Raw genomic sequence first — 13483 nt, forward strand, 5'->3', positions numbered from 1 at the left:
AGAAAATCATTACGTACAATTTCAACATGTGACATGTAAAAAAAGTATTTTGAGACATTTTAAGCTAAGTTTATTTTTAAGTGAATAGTTTATATTGATTCAATTCGAATTATGTTATTAACTTAACAAAATTCAAATGTAAATAAAGTTTAGTTGTATAAGATATTTTATAAAAACAAAATATTAATGACTATTTTAAGAACATTAATAATTAGTTAAGATGGGTAAAAAATAAAAATAAAAGTTTTATTAGCTAGTGTCATTAAGATATTCATTGAAGAATTAACATATGATTAGTTATTACTTTTTTTTTAAGATCAGCTAGTCAAATGGATTTAGCTTATTTGATTGAGTGCAGAGTGTAAGTGGTGTTGTAAATTGGTTGATATCTATTTTGATTTCTAATAATTAAAGTTTTTTATTGATAAAGAACACCATTAATTGCACTTGTGTAAAAAATAATGGTTAAAGTGTATTAATAATTGAGTGCTTTTTAGTAAGAAATTTCACTTGTGATTTCTTAATACAATGTCATAAGGTTAACAATTATCAAATAAAAAATATAATTTCTCCATTTCTTATTGTTTGTCTTTCAAGATAATATACATTTCTTAAGAAACTAATTACACAAATTTCTTGTTTTGCAGACAACAACATAAATTTCTTGCAAAAAAATTTAATTACATAAATTACAATGACAAATTTTTTAACAAAATATTCTTATTAAAATAGTAGTATTTTACATGCATTTTTTAATGATAAATATTTTTTTGTTGCAAATAAAAAATGGTTTGCAGCTGTTAGGAAGGAGCTGCTACCATGCATATAAGCCGCAACCTTTGGTGGCTTCTTGCTGTGCTCGTTTGTGTATTGCTTCATCTTAAGAAACATTATGGAGGCTTACAATCGATTGCTCACAAAGAATGAATGAGCAGCAAGAGATTAAAGCATAGAGGAATAAAATAAAATCAGATTGCTCGCTTCGCATGTCCACATCTTATGTTGCCATTCCTTTATATAAGAATTAAGGGCATCAATTTGTTGACAAAGTCAATATTCTTTGCCTTCAAATCATTAAGAATGCAAATACTTTGAATAAAATAATCAAACCAAATAATGCAGCTGATTTAATAAAGCTTTAATTTTGTCTTAAATGGTAAAAGGAAATGAATGACATTTGAATTAATGCCATTCCCCAGTAATGGTAAGCAAGTGACTGGAATTTTACTTGGCAAAAAAAAGAATTTATACTTAAGTATTAATGTCATAAAGTTGTTGAGTCCATTCCTTCCAAGTTTCTCTAAATACTTCTTAGACAGGCCTCAATCTTCTTTTTCTTGGCAAAGATGTTTCCAAAGACCTCCCTATTAAAGATCAATGGCTCATTCATAACATTATATAAGGCTTGGGATACATTACTAGCATCTTGACGACAAGCTGCATTAATACGCTCTGGATAGTCCATGTGCACTCACGAAGCAACTTGGAATCTAAAGGGTCTGTTGTTCTTGATGAAACGTAGTTGCTACATGACTACATCTCAACAAGATCAAGTTATGGTCCAAGTGCTTGCGCACTAGGTGTTGGAACAAATTCCCCTTGTGGCTCCTGGTTGTCTGTGTCATTCAAAGGGGGGTCAAGAGGCTTAGTGTCATCCAATAGGCATAGCCTATTTGGTGCTACCGCTTCAACATTAATGGATTTGACAAAACCATGCCGCATTACCTGTGAATTAACATGTTTACGCACACCTAAAAGATATAAGGTGGGTTGAGTGGTGAAAGAATAAGAAAAGAGAGAAAAAGTTCGTGTGGGTTCGATCGATCCTCCGTTTATAAAAAAAAACTAACAATTAACCATTAACATTTACTGATAGAAAAAAAAAAAAAAAAAGGCACGCGTTGGGTGATTGACGTGAAACTTCCTTTCCCTCGTGTATACCTTGTTTGGCTCTTGGTCGTGCTTGTTATCCCTACATTAGCAACACTAGGGGTCTTAAATGATTCTTTTTTTAGTCGTTAGATTAGGATCCCCACATTGTTTCTAGATTTTGTTGCCTCCGGATTGGTTAGCTGGGTGTGATTTCAACCAGGCAAAGCATCACACAATGCGAACGCTTAACTGTGTTTATTATTGTTTTAAATGAAAGTTGAGTTATTTAATTTATTTGGTTGCACTTTGCACATTATTGTGTCCAAATGAAAATATATCTAGAGAAAGAGACAACAAATTATCTACTTTCAAATGTAGTTTAATAAAAAATAAATAATTTTAACTTAATGACCCCCAATATATGATCAGTTACATGATAATCTAGGAAAGGTACCGGGTTAATTATAATTTAACTTTCGTGCAAGGATACTAAGTTTCCCTAGTATTGCCCTCGTTTGTTCCAAAAATTAATAATTTCCTCTACCCTGCAGGCGTAGGCTCTCAACTTTTTTGGTGTGACTAAAGTTTGCGGAGCACTTGAAAGATGCTGCCACAGACAATGAGCAGGGCCATATACGAGTTGGTCCAGAGACAGTTACAGACTTTGTTACATTGGCAAGTGCTTCAGTACATTGACAAGTTGGATGACTATGATATAATGAATTAAGTGGAGGGTTAATTGTGGTTTACTGTATGAATTGTGGATGAGCTTGTTTCCCTTAGCGGGTAAACAGGCTAGGATTTTAACATAATTTTTTTTGTAGTTTAAATTCATAACAGATCAAGGTGATGATGTAATGGACCTGGAAATTAGTGAATCATGATGGAGACATGAAATATTTAAGATATATTCTGCATTTTTCCAATCAATTGTTTTGGATGGCAAACCCGGTGAAAGATTTTTTAGGTATAGGGTATTTGTGCAACGCAAATCAGAAGAATTAAGCTCTATTTCTTGATAAGATAAAAAGAATATTAATACATCAATCAGAATGGATGTTTAATAATGACAAGGACTAACACCTTGATTTTTTAGGAATGAGATGCAGGAATTGCACGTTTCTGAAACACTTCCTCATTTGGTTGCACTTTCAGAAGCTTATATGCAGATTAATGAGCAATAGCAGTAAAAGGCTGAGTTCAAATCCTTTACTCGGTACCATAACCTGAATCATATTTTGTGCTGAAGGATTGAGAACACATATAGCGAAAAAACTAATCCGTGTTTGTGATTATTTAAGCTGACTAAACACATAAGAGGAATAACTTTAGTGTTCAACTTTGGATTATAAGCAGGCTAAAGATTGATGTTATTGTGTCAGTGGATTATAATCTGCGTGAGCATAAAGGAGCCATGGATAAATGTCTTGTACGTAAACATTGAGTATAGAAACCATTTGGTAACAAAATTCGAAGCAAAATATCTTTTTTGCCTAGTATGAACACTATGATATTAAAAAGTTCAGTGAGTTATTACAACAGAACTAAGTTCCAGTTTTGTTACTTATTTACTAATTACCATTGAAAAACATGGAGTAGAAATTTGTTTTCTTGAAACCACAGAAAAACTATATATGAGATGAGAAAAGGCCAAGGAAGTGTTAACAGTGTCAACAAAAGCACAAACTGGTGTCAGCCACATTGACCCTTACACCTTTCTTGATGTAGAACTTAAATCAAAACCATGTTGAATATGAAATGGTAAAGCACACAGCTCAAGGAACCCAAATCAAATGTGAATGCACTCCTAGCAATAAATCAAGTGGGCAACTATCTCTTCTTCCCAACTACAGGCTATTCTTAAAGTAAAAAATCACATATATTAGCAGAGTTGGCTACACTTGGTGGGCCAGGGAACTAATGTAAAATAATAAAAAAAAACAGATGTTAAATTCGAAAGCAAAATCAACCTTTCTTGTATTTTTTAGGAGATAGGTGCTATTGAAAATATATAATTCATGATCTAGATCAGGAAATATATCTAGAACAGACATGAGAAGATGCCCAACAATGAAAGGGTTTGGAATTCTTCATATTTTTTTAATTAATGTAAGGGGAGAGAGGGTCATGTTGAATGATAAGAAAAAACAGCATAAACAGTTCCTTATCCATAAAAAACTCACTTACCTTTCATTATGGTGGTGGTCTGTATTTTCATATCACATGTATAAAAAAGACCCTTAAGCACAACTCTGTAGAACAGATACAATTACCAGCCTGACGTATTTGATGCAGCCTATCAACCCTTTATAAGTTAACAAAAACATGCCATCAGAGTTTCAGGTCTACACATCACAAATGGGGATACACAATTCATTAGCTCACACCTAACATTCATATTATAAGTTAATGAAACTGGACGAAAGAGTAGAGAAATCAGAAGCTGATGAGGAGGAGAAGAACTAGCTAAATAACCTATTAGCCTTTTTCACTGTTTCTAGCATGCTACAAACAAGGTAGGAACAAAGCTCTCGTTAAAAATGTCAAGCTTAATTAAACGAAGGTCCAGTTTGTTATAGCTCCTTTGCTTTGAGATATATTGAGAAGTAAAAGAAGGTAATAGGAAAATTAGATGACGGATAAACTATTTCTAATATACGAATGAGGAAGAAGGAAACCCAGATGACCGAAGTTGAAGTATCTTAGGCATGTGTCGGTTTCGTGATAAAAGCCCACATCGAGCAGCTTACTAAGTTAAATTAAACTCTGACGCTATAAAATAAGAGAGCTATTCTTCTTTACAGGCACGGAGTCGTGTGGTAAATACAAAGCGAACTATTCTTTCGCCTTTTACTAAAGAATACCGTGTATTTGCCACTTTAAGCGGCATACGCCAATTTTTTAGCAAGGGTCTTCTTACGAGGACCCTGTCATTTAGTTTAAAATATTTAACTTTTAATTCTGTCAAAACCAATTTCGATGCGTATTTATAATGTTTTTGATAAAATTGTTATATAATTTGTAGTATTTGCTAAAATTATGTGAAGAGTCTCATTTTACTTGTTTATAATCGTCATTATATATCATCTAGGTTCGTACATAATTTGATAGCTGGGTTTCTTTTTTTAGATGTAAAGGAGTGTTTTATTTTACATTTTTTAATATTTAATTATTTGTAAACGGTTTCTTACTAGGACCCGCTGCTATTCAGTCAAAGTATATTTTTTTTAAATTCAAATTAATTTATTGGTTCTTAGATGTTTAAATGATATTATTGATAATTGGGTTTTCTAGTATTTTATCTTTAACTAAACTATGACTTTTCGAACATATCTTATTTTAATTTTGCGTTGTTTTTAAATACCAAGTGAAAAGGAGTTTTATTTTATATATTTTAATTTTTAATAATAAGATTTTTTTTTTAAACAGACTAGTAAGGATTTTTTTTCTTATATATAAATGACATTACCATTGTTACTCGGTAAATTTAGAGCCTTTGGCTTTTACTACGGGTTATCTACTTTTCCTTGCGGGTATTGACAGCCAAGAAATGATTGTTTAGATTAGTTAAAAAAATGATTGTTTAGTTAGTTTATCAGCTACAGTAAGACGAAGGAAGTTAATAATATTTTGCATGTGCACTCAAGTGAACGTAAGAGACCAACTTGATAAAAAATTACATGAATATTGACAAAATTGACCCCTTCTCTCTTTATCTTCTCTATTTAAAATTAATAATATTTTTTTCACTTTTTTCTTCACATTTCACGCCATTCTCGACTTTCTACAGGTGAAGGAAGTTTCATTTAAAATGGTGAACGTTATTGTGGCAACTACTGGTAAGAAGAGGTTACGTTATTTGATCATCATCAAGGGTTAATGTCAACAACGTTACAATGAATTTAAAATTGAGACTAATAATGGTTGGAAAGTGTTCTCCAAAAAGTTTATCGACGGTGAAATGAACTCTTTTACCCTTACGGCCTTGCTGTTTTCTTCTTCTTTTGAATGCCCTTTTAGTTTTGCTTTTGATAAATTGATTCTTAATCTTTGGTTACAATTTCAATGCTACATGTCTTCTATCACTATTCTTTACAAAACAAAACCAAAGCCATTGAAAAGGTATTTCATGATTTTCAGTTTGTTTTTTGCAGTGTATAGGGTAGAAATTAGTCTTCTGCAAATCCACTCCATAAATTGTTCAGGTTGTGGCTGTCACTGAATGCCATGTCATCCAGGCTATCATTGTTACTTCAGTTTCCCCTTTTTTTCTGTTTCATCTTTTGCTTCAACATTATTAGCTTTTGCATCAGGCACACGACAACTCAATACAGCATCATATGGTTCTTAGCTGTGGTGTTGCATGCCGTCTTGGTGTCCATGGTTTTGGCAGGGTGAAAGGAGCAAATCATGTGTCCATGGTTTTGGCAGGGTGAAAGGAGCAAATCATGTGCTCAGTTTATAGCCTCTCTTGTATGCATTGCTTTTGTGAATTGTGGAGAAGACAAAGAGTAGTGGTCATTTCCATTGGTTCATCCAATTTTCAATCAAATTGGTCCTTTTTACATGACAGGCTAGCGTGTGGCTAGTTAGATCATTAGATGTTATCAGACATTTGATGTGTCATCTCAGTCTTTGCCTCTTTGGCGTTACATGACAGTATCTAATAGAAGAACATTGACAATTTACGAATTCAGAGACTATTTTATCATTCGGATGTTAGGTATCAAATTAACTGACCACTACAATTTTACAGACCAAAGCAGTCTATATTATTTATTTAGTGTTAAGAGGATAAATAGGAGGATATTATTGGAAGATAAAAGCTTATCAAAGCACGTTGGACAAGCCTAAGAATCAAGGCAATTTGTGCTGCTAATCTTCAACGTAGTCCCCTATGTTTTGAGGTGGGTTTGGAGCTAAGACATCTGATGGTGTGTCAAAAACTGAAACTAGAAAAAGGAGTTGGAACTTCATACTGTGCATTTGAAGAAGAGTGGGAGTTTCACGGGAAGGTGAGAAAAGTAGAAAAAATAGTGAACCACTTCTGAAGTGAGGACCTTCATCTCTTGTTTTAAACAAACTTTCTGGTCTCAACGAGTAATCTTGGGAAAGACTGTCACGTCCCTGAACTGCACAAGAATCTAAAATTGATCACAAACACAACAAAAGCATGTGGTTCCACCACCCTGCTTCCATAGCCTTCACACTTTCCCTGTTGGCTGTTCCTCTCTTGGTCTTCCAAGAGCCAATTAACAAAACGGAAAGCATTAGAACAAGTCAATCTTCTGTGCAGCTGCTCATTGTTCTCAGTCCTCTTTCGTGGTCTTGAAACCAATCACTATTTTTCTTACTTCCACCATATTCACGAGGGTTGGACAAAGCAACAATTCTGGAGCAAAAATATAAGGTCATGTCAAGCAAAACAATGGATTGACTTAGGTGGTGCTGAGCTTTTTGATCATTGCCACAACTGAGGGGTGTATCACCATGATCTCAAAGATGCTCTTTTACAAGAAAAAGAGCACTTCCAAGCTTCAGACTTTTGTTGGATCGCATTGTTGAATTCAGAAACTACTGTGTTTCAATAATGATAATGATTTTTTTTTTTTTTGCTGAATGGTCTTGGCAAAAGCCAGAGACACTACTTCAATTAAAACCCAATATGGGAAATAAGTACATCAACATCCTCCACAAGGGAGTAAACAACAAAGGACGGAATCGAATTGAAAAAGAATACATCAACAGATAAAGATAAACCGTTCCTTTATGTTACGAATCAGCCAGCATATTTGCTTCTCTTCGAACATAGCCAAAAGAGCTATGTGAAACCGCTCTTTTATGTTACGGATTTCTTCTGCAAGTTCCTAAAATTGACTATCCTCGTCCAAGATTTGAATAGCAGGCAGACAATTTGATTCCACATAATGATTTTGATTATGTTCACACAAGAAGGAGCAGGTAAAGGGGGAATAGAAAAACAAAATTTAGTCCCACATCGGGAGTGTGTGTGCTCCAATAGACTCAGAAGTTGTCCTATATAATGGTACACGTTACGATATTGAAACTATTTTTGTGCTTGGGGCAATGACGTAGCATGTGAGGTTCTAACCGAGGTTGTCTATTGCTGGTTGAAAACTATTTCCAAACCCCCTTTTGGGCCTTTTAGAATTTCTGGAAGGGCTCACTTCAGGTAGCAAATGGCTTCAAATATTCAGTGTGTTAGCTGCTTTCGAACATTATTGGTTATAGGTCGATGCCTGGTTGTTTTTGGTCAAATTTATTGGGGATTCCATAGGCACAATATCTAAATAGAGTGTGTAATTACTAATTAGTAGTTTCAATTTTCAATATAACGTTATTCTTATTTAACGTTTCAATAATGTAATAGTTTCATTTTATCTAATAGAAAAATGTGTTTGTTCATTTATAAAGTAAGTTACTTTTGATGATTTTATATTTTATCTTAAAAATCCAAAATAAGCGTATGTTTGGAAAATGAAATGAAAAAAAGTAAAGACTTTAATTGGGTATAATAAGATTTGGATCATCTTTTTATAATGTGCGTCCATGCATGTGTTAATTTGATATTAGTATTAAGATTTTAACTCTATTCAAATTAATATAATTTTTAACTTAATTACTACAAAAATTAATAATTTTTAACTATTTGATAATTTATAATACCTATTAAACACACTATATATACATATATAGTCTTTACTTATTTTGGTACCTATACATAAATTATCTTTAACAATGAGAACAAAGGAGAAATTGAAAAGTTTAGTTCAAAATTATCGACTACAAGTTAATTAACTATTTGCTGACACAGTAACATTTGAAAGAGCTGGCATATCTGATGGTGTGTACTGAAACTAGAGGAGTTCAAAATTCAGGTTGTGCAATTTGAAACGGAAGAATGAGTGAGAAAAGTAGTCTTTTGTCCTCAACTTGTAGATGTGAGAGTAATTGTGATAAATACTGTGGCAACGGAAATGGTGAAAGGTGACGAACTTTTCAATAAAGTGTCCCGAGGGAGGCTAAGGGAGGATGTGGCAAGAAAATATTTCTAGCAGCTGATTGATGCTGTTGGTCACTGCCACAGCCGAGGGGTGTGTCATCGGGAACTCAAACCGGAGAACCTTCTTGTTGATGAGAATGGAACTCCAGGAAGAATCATGGCCTTCTTCACACAACATGTGGAACTCCAGCTTATGTAGCTCCTGAGGTGATAAAGAAGAAAGGATATGATGGAGCCAAGGCAGATATTTGGTCTTGTGGTGTGATTCTCTTTGTTCTCTTGGCAGGTTTTCCTCCTTTCAAGGATAAAAATCTGATGGAGATGTACAAGAAGATTATCAAAGCAGATTTCAAGTTCCCACAATGGTTCTCTTCAGATTTGAAAAGGCTTCTTTATAGGATCCTTGATCCCAATCCAAAGACAAGAATTGATATTTCTAAGATTGTGCAAAGCCGTTGGTTTAGAAAGGGGTATGCCCAGATTGAAGAATTTCAGCTGCCACCATTGCCCCCTAGAAATGGTAAGGATATCTCAGAAGTTCAAGCTGCATTTGCTTCTTCATCTGATTCAGATTCAGATGGTAGTCCAATGTCAAATAAAGAAGAAAGCCCCATGAAGCTATATCGGTTCAATGCTTTTGATTTGATATCAATCTCTTCAGGTTTTGATCTTTCTGGTCTGTTTGAGGATGATCAGAATGAAAGGCAATTGGCAAGATTTACAACTAGAAAACCACCTTCAACCATTGTTTCAATGCTTGAAGAAATAGCACAAATAGATAGTAGATTTAAGATCTTGAAGAAAAATGGAGTTGTTAGATTGGAGGGATGCAAGACAGGGATAAATGGCCAACTCACTATAGATGCAGAAATTTTTGAAGTTACATCTTCCTTTCATGTTGTTGAGGTGAAGAAAATTGCTGGAAACACATTGGAATATTGGAAATTCTTGGACCAGTACTTGAAACCTCTGAATGAAATGGTTTGGGTCTGGCAAAGATATGAGCAGCAGCAATAGTAGCATTAAAAATATTTTTAGGCTTCTTTTTTTATTGGATAGAAGGAATTCTTCCATGAATTCTTCTGTCTAGATGTCTTAAACATGCTGCAAAGTTCTTTTCAATGTTCTGTGGCTTCCGTCTTCATATAACTTTCTTCCTCTATGTGAAGTTAAAAAAGTAATGGTTAGAAAGATGGTTTCTTCATCTCTAATAATTATTTAACTTGCTGTTGTGGTAGTTATATTCAATGGATATTGCAAGTGGAAACCTAGCTAGATTACTTTGAGCCTGATTAGATCAGACAAAATTCAGAAATCCAATTAACAAGAATTAACCACTATATGTCTAGGCTGACCTGGACTCCTCTTCAGTTAAAGAAATTAGAAAATCCAATTTGTTAATTATAAAAAACTAGTTTTGAACCTAACAACTCAAGCTACTAAGAGCCTCTTCATTAGAGTGGTTAGAGTTTAACCTCTTTGCTCTCGTTCTAAATTATCATATTACACTTCAGCTCAAAACAAGTTATAATACAACGTCTCTTCTTTAAATATGAAGAAACTTCTATTGCATCTACCGCTTATAAATTTGTAAATGGGGTCTGGCTTGGTGAGGCAATCCCAGAATAGCTTTTATCTTGTCATCTTAATGTATTTCTGAGTAATCTTTAATGATATATTTGCCTTCTAAACAAATAAAAATGTGAAGAAACTTTTAGAATAGTTGATCTGGAAATTCTTGCAGCATTTGTATTAAGGTTTAAGAGTACTCACATGACTGACAGGATATCGACCAACACAGCAAAGTAGAAATTGTATATTATTGTGGATAAAAATTTTGTTCTGGTACACTAAAAATGTCCCACATCACTTGGAAGATCAGGAAGGAGTAACTTATAAACAATCTTCTCCATTAAAATGCAAAACATGTCTCACATTCCTATTATGTTATGCTTTTTCTTTTAATTTTGATTTCAGAATTTGGTGGAGATGAGTAAAAATATGCAAATGTACACCCCATGGCTCAGTTTTCCAAGCCAGTGGCGCTAGTGATCTCTAACTGACCATCATATGTTTCACAACTACTCCTTAAGAAGTCACATATTTTGTTCTAATATAAATTGTGTTGACAGTCTCATGAACAAATATCATCCTGATTGCTGAAGATACCAGTGATTGAGCAGCATTGGAACTCAGTTCCACTGTTATCTTGACCATTGTACAGTACACAATATCAAACATAAAAGAAGCTCTTTAATTCAACTTCTAATATCATGTAAAATTACTTTGTTAATTGTTAAACCAATGTGCAGTGTCATATCTTAGTATGTGATGTGTGGGAGTATATTCAGTGGGGCACCAAATGAACAGGCATAAGAAAACCTGTGACGGTGTCTGTCTCTGATTATCATGTATTTATCAATGTATCATTAAATGTTAATGCTATCAGTGCTAGGGCATTAGAGCACTGAATAGGACAATAACAGAAAATAACATGTTCCGGAAACAATATATGGAACCAGATCCTTGCTTCTTTTTTCTTTTCTACGAGAGGGTTGATGATGTTCAGTCTTAATTTAACTGAATTGATCAATCATCACCTGCAGGTGGATTTTGCCTACATACTCATTACCATCACTGAATAGATCAAATATGTTCATGTTTTCCAGTTTACTTATGCAATTCCATGAGAGACCTTTAATAAAAAAAGAAAAGGTTACATTTAGTAATTTAGGAGTTTATTTAGTAATTTCTCTCTGTGAACTGCCAATAGGCTATAGTTGTGTTTGGGGTTTTGGGCACAAGTTCTCTCATGTTTGTTATTAGACTTCAGTTGGGCCAAGATACATAAGTATGTTGGACCCTTCTTGGGCTCCAAGTCATTCCAGAACCCTACTGTACCGTCTATTTCTGATTGGTGCTTGACAGTAACGAAATAAAATTGGATGAATGAAGGTTGAGAATTGTTTTAGATAAGATAAGATGCATGCATTCATAATTTCATAAACATTTATTCTTGCATCCCAAAAAAATACTCAACACTTTCCCTTTTCACTCCGGAGAGGGTAATCCCAAATATACAACTTTTATTCTGGATTACCTTTTCGAGAATAAAAGTAGGTGTTGGGTGATTTTTTTGGAGTGTAAACAGAAACATCTTAATTTCATACACCACAAATTTTCGCTTTCTTTACAGCTCCACTTTCTCTTTTTTAGGAAAAAAAAAAGGTAAATATATCTAATTTGCGAGCCTACTACTTGTGGCATTTCTCAGTCAGCCGTCAAGCGAAGAAATAGAACTGCAACCCATAGCATGTAATTCATTTTTGACATAGACGGTAGTTAATTCTGTTCGAGTTGTATAGGAGTATTAAGCAGTAAAATCTTTTCTGAGTATTTATTACCACTTGCAAATATTTAGAGTGTTGGTTCATACTACCTTATGTCCTCCTATAAAGATTTCGAAAATCAAATAGCTTATAGGTGAAAAGGATCTAATTAATAGCATAGTACGATACTGGAAATTTTCAGTAGTTTAGTTTATTCTAGTTACTTGCAAGGTTGATTTTTACGGTAATTATTCCGCTAATAGATTCAAGCCTATGACTTGACCAACGAGCTTGTGTATAAATCAAAGTGTACAACGTGAACGTGGATAAACATGATATAACACGGGTGACATTAGTAGGCTGCACGCTGAACGAAGACTTTTCATGTGTGGTTCTTTGCATGATTGATTTTGGAAAAACGTGGCTCTAATATCATCATTGTCCAATTATATAGGAGTGGATAAACTAAGTGTATCTGGATTTGAAAAAACTAAAAGCATTCCGAATTTTCTGAATACATTTTTTCCACGAGTGAATGCAATATCTTTCGGATTGAAAATTTGAATCCATGGTTAAACCCCAACCACATAAAGTACAAAATGAAGCCGACAATAGAAAACACGCAAGAGTTTTTATCAAGATGCCTAATCACCTCGTGACTCACATTATTGGTGGCCAAATAGTCGGCAAGTAATTAATATTAATATTTTGTTCAAAGGAGGAAACAGCTATATGGTTATCTATAGAGATAATTCAGTCAAATAGCTGACTTTCTGAAAGACATGCAACACTTGTAAGTGGATAATCCTACCCTCACCTGATCGACAACAAATATATGACTAATTAGTTACTAATTTATTAAATAACTAACTATTCTTTTAAACTAATTAATTATTGTTATGTTACGTTACTTAATCATCGGCAGCATAGTTCCTTAAGCTCCCCTTTTTCTTATAGCATAACCTTTTTATTTTCATGGTTTCTTTCCCAATTCCAGTGTTAATTTGGAATGCATGTAAGTGAGTACTGAGGAATCCTTATCCATCATTGTATCACTTTGTATTATACTCTTCAATAACATTATATAATTTTGATTGTTTGTGCAAAATCTTATAAAATTCGAATAATAATAATAATGATGGTATAATTATAAACTTTCTAATTTATATATTTCAAAAATAATTTTCTTTAAAAATTATGTGTTGAATAATGTAACATGTTTCACATTCATACATCTTTAGATTTCTTATCTATTTTG

The 13483-nt window shown here is 33.5% G+C and overlaps 1 non-coding gene and 2 pseudogenes across 1 annotated transcript; all 3 read left to right on the forward strand.

Annotated features, from left to right (window-relative positions):
• Positions 1 to 4682: 4682 nt before the first annotated feature.
• LOC114388761 lies at positions 4683 to 4800 on the forward strand. Its single transcript, XR_003661558.1, has one exon. It is a non-coding gene; the product is annotated as a U5 spliceosomal RNA (small nuclear RNA).
• Positions 4801 to 7941: 3141 nt separating this feature from the next.
• Positions 7942 to 8078, forward strand: LOC114388840 (annotated as a pseudogene).
• A 792-nt stretch (positions 8079 to 8870) lies between these two features.
• LOC114388103 lies at positions 8871 to 9913 on the forward strand (annotated as a pseudogene).
• The last annotated feature ends 3570 nt before the right edge of the window (positions 9914 to 13483 follow it).

This window comes from Glycine soja, chromosome 15 (genome assembly GCF_004193775.1).
Source record: "Glycine soja cultivar W05 chromosome 15, ASM419377v2, whole genome shotgun sequence".
NCBI classification, from domain to species: Eukaryota; Viridiplantae; Streptophyta; class Magnoliopsida; order Fabales; family Fabaceae; genus Glycine; species Glycine soja.